The sequence below is a fragment of the Triturus cristatus genome, chromosome 5_2 (assembly GCF_964204655.1).
Source record: "Triturus cristatus chromosome 5_2, aTriCri1.1, whole genome shotgun sequence".
Classification (NCBI taxonomy): Eukaryota; Metazoa; Chordata; class Amphibia; order Caudata; family Salamandridae; genus Triturus; species Triturus cristatus.
Window position 1 is genome coordinate 983,515,917 of NC_140588.1, and position 9,910 is coordinate 983,525,826.

Below are 9,910 nucleotides of genomic sequence, written 5' to 3' on the forward strand. Positions count from 1 at the left end.
CGCAGAAGACCGTACAGATGCTGTTACAGCATTTCTACTCGCCGGGATTCTTCTCTCATGTCGCCCGTTTCTGTCGGGAATGCGAAGTGTGCCAAAAGGAAAACCCCTATAAACCCCCGGCAGTCCCTTTTCAGCCTCTCCCGGCTGTGGGTTCTCCGTTTGAAAGGATAGGCATGGATCTCATTGGCCCTCTTCCCCGAACCAAGAAACGTCACCTGTATGCCTTGGTTGTGGTGGACTATGCCACGAGATATCCGGAGGCCTTTCCTTTACGGACTCCCACTACCCGAAACATCACTGAGAAGCTGCTCGAAATGTTCTCCCGAGTTGGTTTCCCGCGTGAAATACTCACCGATCAAGGGACTCCTTTTGTCTCCAAACTAATGTCACAAATCTGTAAATCCCTTGACATATCCCACATTAAAACATCTGTTTATCACCCTCAGACAGACGGTTTATGTGAGCGCTACAACACCACCTTAAAACTGACCTTAAAAAAACTGCTAACCGTAGAAGGCAAAGAATGGGACATGTTACTCCCTCTGGCTCTATGCGTAGTCAGAAGCCAGACTCAGACTAGTCTTGGGTGCTCTCCTTTTCAACTCCTCTATGGGAGAGAACCTCGTAGCCTACTTGAAATCACAAAAGAAGCATGGGAACAAGAGAAGGAGGAAGAGACCCGGTCCTTCCTTGACTACACACAAAGTCTGCGTGCCCGACTACAAAAGCTAAGGGAGTTTGCCGACGCCAACCTAGAGAAGGCCCAGGTGAAACAGCAGACACTCTACAACAAGGGTAAAAAGTGGCAACACCTAAACGTGGGGGATTGGGTGCTGGTCCTTATGCCATCCGTCATATCAAAGACAAGAGCAGGCTGGCAAGGGCCATACAAAGTCATTGAAAAAGTAGGGTTAACATCAAACAGAATACAGGTCACCCCTAAGAGGAGACAGCTATACCACATAAACCTCCTTAAAAAGTGGCTAGGTCCTCTTTCCAAAGACATACAAAGAATAGAAAAGGTGTCAGACCATGAGACCACCTTGCAACAGCTAGTTATCAACCCAGAGCTGACCGAAGAACAGGGAAAAACCTTACAGGAGACTATTCGTCCCTTCGCGTCCATATTTTCTGATCTCCCGGGACGGATAGCCCTGGCAGAACATTCCATCCAGACCCAGCCAGGGAAGATAATCAAACAAAAACCTTATCATATACCTGCAGCTCGGAGGGAAGCCATAGGTCAGGAGGTAAAAAGCATGCTAGCCTTAGGTGTCACAAAGCCGTCTCAGAGTGAGTGCTCATCACCGATTGTCCTAGTGCCAAAACCGGACGGCTCTGTCCGGTTTTGCATAGATTTTCGAGCAGTCAATTCAATCTTCAAATACGACTCCTATCCCATCCCTCGAGCCAATGAATTAATTGAGCGATTAGGCGAGGCCCAATTCATCACAACCCTTGATCTTACAAAAAGGTATTGGCATGTGCCCCTTAGACCAGAGGATCAAGCAAAGACAGCTTTTTGACACCCGCCGGCTTGTATGAGTTCACTGTCTTGCCCTTTGGACTACACGGCACACCTGCCACGTTTCAGAGACTCATGAACAAGGTCCTACTGCAACATCAAGGCTACTCCTCTGCATACCTTGATGACATAGTCATTTACAGCCCCACTTGGGAAGAACACCTCCGGCACTGCTGTCAGGTCCTGCAGGCCCTTCAGGCCGCAGGCTTGCACCTAAATGCAAAGAAATCAAGGGCTGGCTTCAGGAAAGTGAAATATCTAGGGTTCCTGCTAGGGAACGGTCTCATTGAACCACAGACCGAAAAAGTGAGAGCGATAGCTGAGGCCCCTTTTCTGTCCAAAAAAACAGGAAGTCAGGGCGTTCCTGGGACTCCCTGGCTATTATAGGCGTTTTATACCGCAATATTCAGAATTAGCCTCCCCCTTACCGATTTGCTACAGAAACATGTCAAAACCAAAGACCTCCAAAAAACCCCACCAAGAGCAAGAAAGGCCTTTTTGGATCTGAAAGCTGCGATAACCTCAGCCCCAGTCCTACGCTCCCCTGACTTGTTACACACCGATGCCTCTGAACATGGGTTAGGAGCCGTCCTGTCTCAAACCTCTGCAGAAGGGGTTGAACACCCAATTCTCTTTATCAGTCGCAAGCTCTTTCCCTGTGAACAGAGATACCCTATCATTGAGAAAGAGTGCCTTGCGATTAAGTGGGCAGTGGACAAACTACGATACTATCTGGAGGGTGCCCACTTCCTCCTTTATACTGACCATGCCCCATTGCTCTGGATGAGCCGCAACAAGGGGAATAACCCTCGGATCCTGCACTGGTTCCTTTCACTTCAGCCCTATTCCTTTGAGGTTGTCCATCGTAAGGGTTCAGACAACGGGAACGCTGACTTCCTTTCCCGTCTCCCACTGTTCCCTGACCGTGAACAGGCTGGGGTAGGGGTGTGTGACGAGGACGCCCTCCTCGAGACCTGTATGCCAACAACGGAACATTTTCCCGCTTACCTCTCACCATGTCCCCTTCTGTATTCAAAGAGCGTGGCAAAAGAGTACTGCGCCTTTAAGGCCGTGACAGTTCTGGGTCACGTGAGAATGTCAGATGATCGGCCTGGCTTGAAAGCAGAAGACACCGAGGAGGAGGTGTGCCCATCGGGATTGCCGGAGTCTCACGTCGGTCGAGAGGAGAGGTGTCCGGTGCAGACCTTTTTCGTGCACCCTGTCAGAGATACGGGATTCGGGAGATGAGAGGAGCCGCTGCCGCTGAAGGAAGACGCTCGGCACCCGAGACCCCTCGGAGGTACCAGCGACGGGACACCAGACCCCAACTGACAACGCGCAAAAGCCAGCCATGGCCCCCGAGGGTCGTGGCTTTACAAGGTACGGGGACACCTGGATTTAGTCTGGGGCCCGTATTAGAAATCGCCATACGGAAGGGGGTGTTGGAGATAAGGGAAACTGAGCCGCTATGTGTCCCTTCTAGTTATGTGCTGCTAGATGCGTGCTGACACACTGGTGGTGGATCTGGGTGACATCTCCTTACACTCCCTCGCTCCTCGCGTCCATTGGAAAAAAAGTGGCCGTCATCCTTACAATTCCTTTTCTTTTTCCTTTATCTGCCATATCCTGGGGAGAACGCTCTTCAAGGCCCACAAGGGGAAGAAGGCAGAAGTTACCACATCGCTTCAAGTCCAAAGGAATGAAGACGTGGAGAACCAACTACAAAACCCACAATTCCCTGTTTTGAGTTTTCCATAATAAACATATTAGCGTGCATACTCACCTTTGGGTCCTGGTCTGCTTCTACACCGCGCCACACAGGTCTGAAGATCAGACATGCCGAGGATTCTGAGAACACAACTCAAGAACGGAGAATGGACTCAGACAATGTTGGACAGCGCAGCAGAAGTAAAAATAGCTTGCCAGAACCTGAAGGGACTTCTGGAGACAGTGGACTTGAATGAGGACATTCAAGTGGAGACTGTAGACACCAGGGTTAGCTCTCCACATAGGTTATATGAAATAACACTCCGGATGGAGGGAGACATACCGAGAAAAGTGAAAGCACTCTTTTGGGAGCATGTTTCAAGGGGTTATGATATACTTCTAGCAGAACGAGACTGGCCACCAGAATTTGTCAGGGAGTACCCACATGGCGAAGACATCATTATGCCAGCCTTCTCTAACCATGTTCCAGTACATTTAAAATATACTTATGCCAGGAAATGGGCAGTGGCCCAAGCCCCAGCATTATACGAAAATAATGTAGGATGGGATGAGGACTCACCTCACCATAAGATACAGTTAAAAAATCAACCAACTGCACAAACGCAGTGTCTGATTAAGCAAGAAGCTAAAAAACAGGTCAGGGAGATCTTAGATCAACTTGAATACCAAGGGGTGATTGAAACATGAACCTCATCAATGAACAATACTTTGTTTCCTGTTTCCGCACCAGACAATACATATCGTCTAGTTTTGGATTACAGACACCTAAACTCTTGTTGTAAAACATTTGCAGTACAAAATGCACATAGTACAGCATTAATAAATAACATTGTGCGTAAAAAATATAAAATCACATTGGATATTTCTAACGTTTCTTTTGTCAAAATATAGCACCTGAAAGTAGGTATTTGACAGCTTTCTCAATAATGGGAACCCAGCGTCAATTCTGTCGTCTCCCTCAGGGATTTAAGAATAGTCCGGGGTTAATCTCAGCAAGGGTAACAGAGTTACTACAAATTTATGATGACGAGGCATTGTCATATGTCGATGATATCTATCTGACAGACGATGAGCTGAACATGCACTTGAACAGGGTGAATACCATTATACTGGGCTTTGCCTCTGAAGGTTATAAATTCAATTTAAAAAAATCAAGAATTGCCCATCTCAACGTTCTTTTCCTAGGATATGAACTATCAAGTGAAGGCAAAAACCTGCAGCCAACTTTTTAGAAAAGTGTGGGCTGCTCCAACCTCCAAAAACCATGAAAAAACGTACTCGATACTAGGTTGCCTAAATTTTGGAAGAACATACATCCTAAACTACGTTGAAAGGGTTAAACCTCTCTGCGAATTAATCCAACCTGATTTTAAAATCACACATTGGACACGGGAACACACAGATATCCTGCGTTCACTTCAAGCTGACATGTTATCAACAAAACACTTAGAAACACGCGTAACAATACGCAACTTAGTGATCCGAATCATTCCGGGTCAATGCGGATTCACCTACTTAACTTTTAACGAAGGTGAAAAAGTAGCAATTGCATACAAATCACATTTGTATACGCAAGCAGAAATGAAATTCACATCGACAGAAAAAATTCTGACAGGAGTTCAAACCGCTGTAGCAAAAGAAAGAGCCCTAGCACAGGGGAAACGCATTATGGTCGTCACCCCTGTACCAGCCTTAGAGGCAGTTACAAAAGCGAGTATTCCGAATGCAAAAGCTTTACATCCAAGATGGATACAGTGGGTTAATTCTCTTGCTGCAACTGATGTTGAATATGTTTTTAATCCTTATTTAAAAACACAAGCATTTCTGCAAAACGAACACGAATTTCCTCTGCTAACTGAAATTCCCCCTTCTTGACCAGTACGAATTTATAATTTATACTGACGGATCTGCACAACCCGCTACGTAGGGTAAGCAAGCTTATAGTGCAGCATGCGCGATCGTTAAAGGTCGTATGCTCGATGGCAAATTTAGACCAATGGTCACAAAAACGCAATCTCTGGGAGATTGTACAGCTCAGCGAGCTGAACTACAAGCATTTAAAATGGCACTTGAAAATACGGATCGCGAATTTCCCACAATCATAGTGTGCAATTCTTTTTATTGTGTTCAATCATACAATGAATATTTACAGAATTGGCTTCAAAATGGTTTCAAAGATGCAAAAGGTGGCACAATCAAGCATAAAACGCTTTGGGAACAAGTAGTTCAGTTGTGAGACGGACTACAAAACACTCATGTGATACACGCGCTGAGTCATCAACGTGATGGCGTTCACGTTGAAATGAATTCATTGGCTGATGTAGCCGCGAAAGGGGCTGTGCAAACGGCTTCCATAGCTGCAATCACTCATTCAAAAACAAAAATAGACAGTGAAATAATACTGGCTGTCAATGGTTCAAGCAAAGGCAGCGGTGCAGTGTTACCTAAAAGGTTTCCACTCAAATACTCATATATAATTGATGCGAACAATGTTCCGTTTGCTCGAATCCCTGGAGTAAGGGATAGGGTAATACCAAACATGGAACATGGATTAGGACTAATCCTAGCAGCACATGAAGGGATCACCTCTGCCCATGCAGGTGTTTCCGCCACAGTATCGTTTTTAAAACAGAGATACTGGTGGCCAGGCATTAGGAAACAGACCAGGAATTATGTTTTGGACTGCGAAATATGCCAGTAGATGAAAGTCTCTACTGTGAAACGTCCTGCACAGACGCCCCTGTTAATTTCAGATAAACCATTAGCATGTGTTTACCTGGACCACTGCGGTCCCTTACAAAGGGATGGTAACTATAAATATATCATGATCGCAGTGGATTTGTGTTCAAGGTTCCTTTGGATGTGACCTCAGCGCTCGGCTGACGCTCAAACTGTTATAAAGGATTTGCTAGTCTTTAGCGGCACATACGCAATTGGCACACTACATTCTGATCAGGGTCCTGCGTTCAGCTCTCGAGCTTACAAAGAAGCCATGGCCAGTTTGGGCGTAGCATTGCGGTATTCTTCTCCATTCCATCCTGAGGGAAATTCTGTTGTGGAAAGAAAAAAACGGGACATAAAGCAGTCTATAACAGCTAGGGTATTAGGTTCGGGTGATGGGTGGGTCAAACATCTTTATGGAGTCCAACGCTCATTAAACAATTTGCCAAGAAGTTCTCTAGGGGTTGTCACTCCATATGAAGTCCTATTTGGAACTAGAATGTTGATTCCGGACCTTGACATGAAAGGCACAGTGTAGAAAAATCAAAAGTTTGATATCAAAGATCGTTTGGCCGTTTTACAGGACTTAAATGAACTAAGATCGAAACAAAGCAACGTGTTCTTGAAGCCAACCCCCACTGGGGAAAAACCAACTGTCCCAGCAAGGCCTGTCTGGATCCCGAAGCTTGGTGATCTAGTCAGAGAAACGATCGCGGACAAGAATGAATTTGGGCCTTCTTATAGACAACCAGTACCTGTCCTAGCAATCCACGGATCAAGAACAGTACTACTGCCGCCTCTTGCTGGTAAAAAGGAGAAAAGATTTGTGTCCATCGACCTGATCAAACCACACTATGTGGCCGATACTAAACAGTAGGCCAAGTGGACTCCGGCAATGTAGCAGACGCACTCCGCTGGCTACAATCCAAGAGGTTCAAACTGAGAGACTCATCACCTTTGAAGATTTTACAGTGAGAAATGAAGGACTAAGCAACAAAGCTATGGAACTCGTCCCTCTTGAGACCCAAATAACAGTTCGTCCTGATACACCTGTCTACAAAGAAGTAACAAGTGATCAACTGGTTCCAGCGATTTCAACGAATCCTGATGCAATTCAAACCATTGACAGAACTGCCTCTGGCTGTTTCATTAACTTTGATACGTTTTCTGAGGATCCCAGCGAACCTGAAACGACGCCAGCACAAAGAACTTTCAAAGAAAAAGCAACAGACTTTTTTCATCTCCTGAGAAAGACTTATCTGGTTTCACCATGGATTGAACAATGGATTGTTTTGGGAATATTCTTCTTTCTACTTTGGTTAGCTCTGTTAATAACTCTAGGTATGCTGATAAATGTAAGATATATTCAAATGGACACAGCAAGTAAAAGAGTGAACTTACTTCTCCAGCCACACAAATCATCCCATCGTGAAGCAAGAGACTTGTCAGCAGTGAACATCACAGCCGTTCCTATACCAGATGGTATAGTTTGGGACAGAACTGACTATGACATTTTTGGCCCGTCTGAACATTTGAAGATTCCACACTTATTTAAAATTTCATTAAGTGACTTTATTGCCTCTAATACCTTTTCTGATGGTTGGGACTTCGAGACTGTTAATAACATGATGTCTGATCTAGAAATGTCTGCAGTATTCACAAATCATGACTATTTAGAGGGTTCATCAGACTATGAACAAATGTATTGTTGTAACCACTATGGTCATCATTTCTTGCACAAAACTGCATCACCTAGAAATGTATTTATATATAACCAATGGGAACATTGTCCTATACCTCCAAAGGGTAGCTCAAAAACTTTTGCAAAGAAATTTCCATATTTTTCAGGGTTCAATTTATCGAATCGAGAAATGTTTTATTTCAAGAATGTGAATAAGACAGGAACGGAAAATATGTTAACCAATACGAAACATATTTATTCTGCAGCTTTTATTGCCCAACTGTCTAGACAGGGTTTCGACTTTTGGAAAGACAACATTGAGACAAAATCTGTCTGGGGTACAAAAGATTGGCAAGTGTAGGGGGTAGAAGCTTTGTTTGGAGCCTGTATCATCCCTGAGCAAATTATGTTTTTGAATGACACTGTCCAACAAACGTCTTGCCTTGGGTTAGCTAAGATCAAAGACATGAACACACCGACCATACCGATACCTGCAAGTAATAGCACTACATGGGGGGGGGGGAGGTCGACGTACATAATATTTTGCATCACAACAGATCAGATCCAGAATTAAAAAAATGGTTGCTCTGGCCCACAGACACAAACAACTGTCGAGATCGATTCCTGAACAAAACACATGGTTTCACTATCAATAGGCCAGACCCACGCTATGTTCAAAGACAGCATGCAGGGGTAGTAACAACATACAGTGTAGGGAAAATCTGCCTTGATTGGCTACAGAAAGCTACACTACAGGATGTAAAACAACACTTATCTTTACTTAAAGAAGGCGCAGACCTTAGGGAATTCTTTCTAGGACGGAGAAAACCGCGTCAAAAATGTTTCATATATGCCGGTATCTACGCTGCTTATAATGAAATATGGAAGATTACCCAAGCAGAGAATGCAGAACGAATAAGAGAATTGATCGTATTAATTTAGAGAAATCTCTCTCTGTAGTAGACAATGGGTTAACGACTCTGTCGTCCAGGATATATTCATTGGACAGTATTGTGTCTTCTGCCATAGACATCATGGAACAAGACTTGGTCATGTTGCAACATGGTCAGTCTCAATTACGTTCTATAATGCTATTAGGTTGGACGCTCCAAAACTTGCATTCAGGCTATGTGCCTTGGCGTTAAATCAACACTACGTCACTGTTTTCGGAATTCAATCTCACTGATAAACAGATCAAACTGGCACAAAGGGGAGCAGACTATACGGTGCTGAGCATTGAAAAACTGGAAAAATTACCATTCACGGTGGCAAAAAAAAAAGCTACTGAGTGGATCATACATGGTAACATTACTCTGCCTGTTACAACTTTCCATTTTCAGTATTGCCTAAAACATATACCAGCAGGCAAATATGAAAGGTTGGGTAAAGAATACATCAAGACATCTTGGGATTTACCTTACACACACAGATGTTGGAGTGGGGGGCGTGAAGTGTTTATTGGCGGTACAAACTGTGAAAACGCACTAAGCGGTTCTCTCCTTTGTCAGGGTATTAATTTACACGGGGCCTGCGATGGTTCCACTACAAACTTATCCTGTCACCTGCAAGGCTCACCAGCTGCGGTGATTAATCCAATTTTTGGAATACTTTCGAATGGAAGATACCTCATGTTGAATGATCACAGCTGCTGTGGCATGTTGCCAGGTATCCCATATCTAGTAACGGTTACATCCAGGGTCACTTTCTGTATGCAAGTCTTGTTTCCACAAGTACAGACAGTCAGGGAGTCGCCTCTATGGCCTTCACTGAACATCTCTTCTATACGAATTGATACTCTAAGCAGAATGAAAGCCATTCTTTTAAAACAAACTGTGCCACTGACCTCCGCCAAAGCAACCTATGATCTACAAGTCGCAAGGACTTCTGCCGAGATACATGCCCTTTGGAATACAAACTGCTCTATACATTTCTCAGAAATGTTAGAGCGTATCTTAAACATGTCTGATACAAGCGGTATTGTACATGTATTTAAGACCGTGTGTTCAGGACTGTTAACACCCTTTCAAGCATTCCTCTGAATAATTCCCAACTTCGTGCACTCTGTATTTGGCGGACTGCCACTACTTTCTGGACTTGTTTCAGGGATCCTATTTTTGCTCCTACTGCTCCTATGGCAAGCCAAATCACCGACGTCACTCCAAGCAGCATAGAGAGAGCTCTTTTGGAGATAAGGTGTCGTGAGCTCATCGTCCAACTTTTGGGTTTACCTCGTCTACTAGAATTAAATACCACAT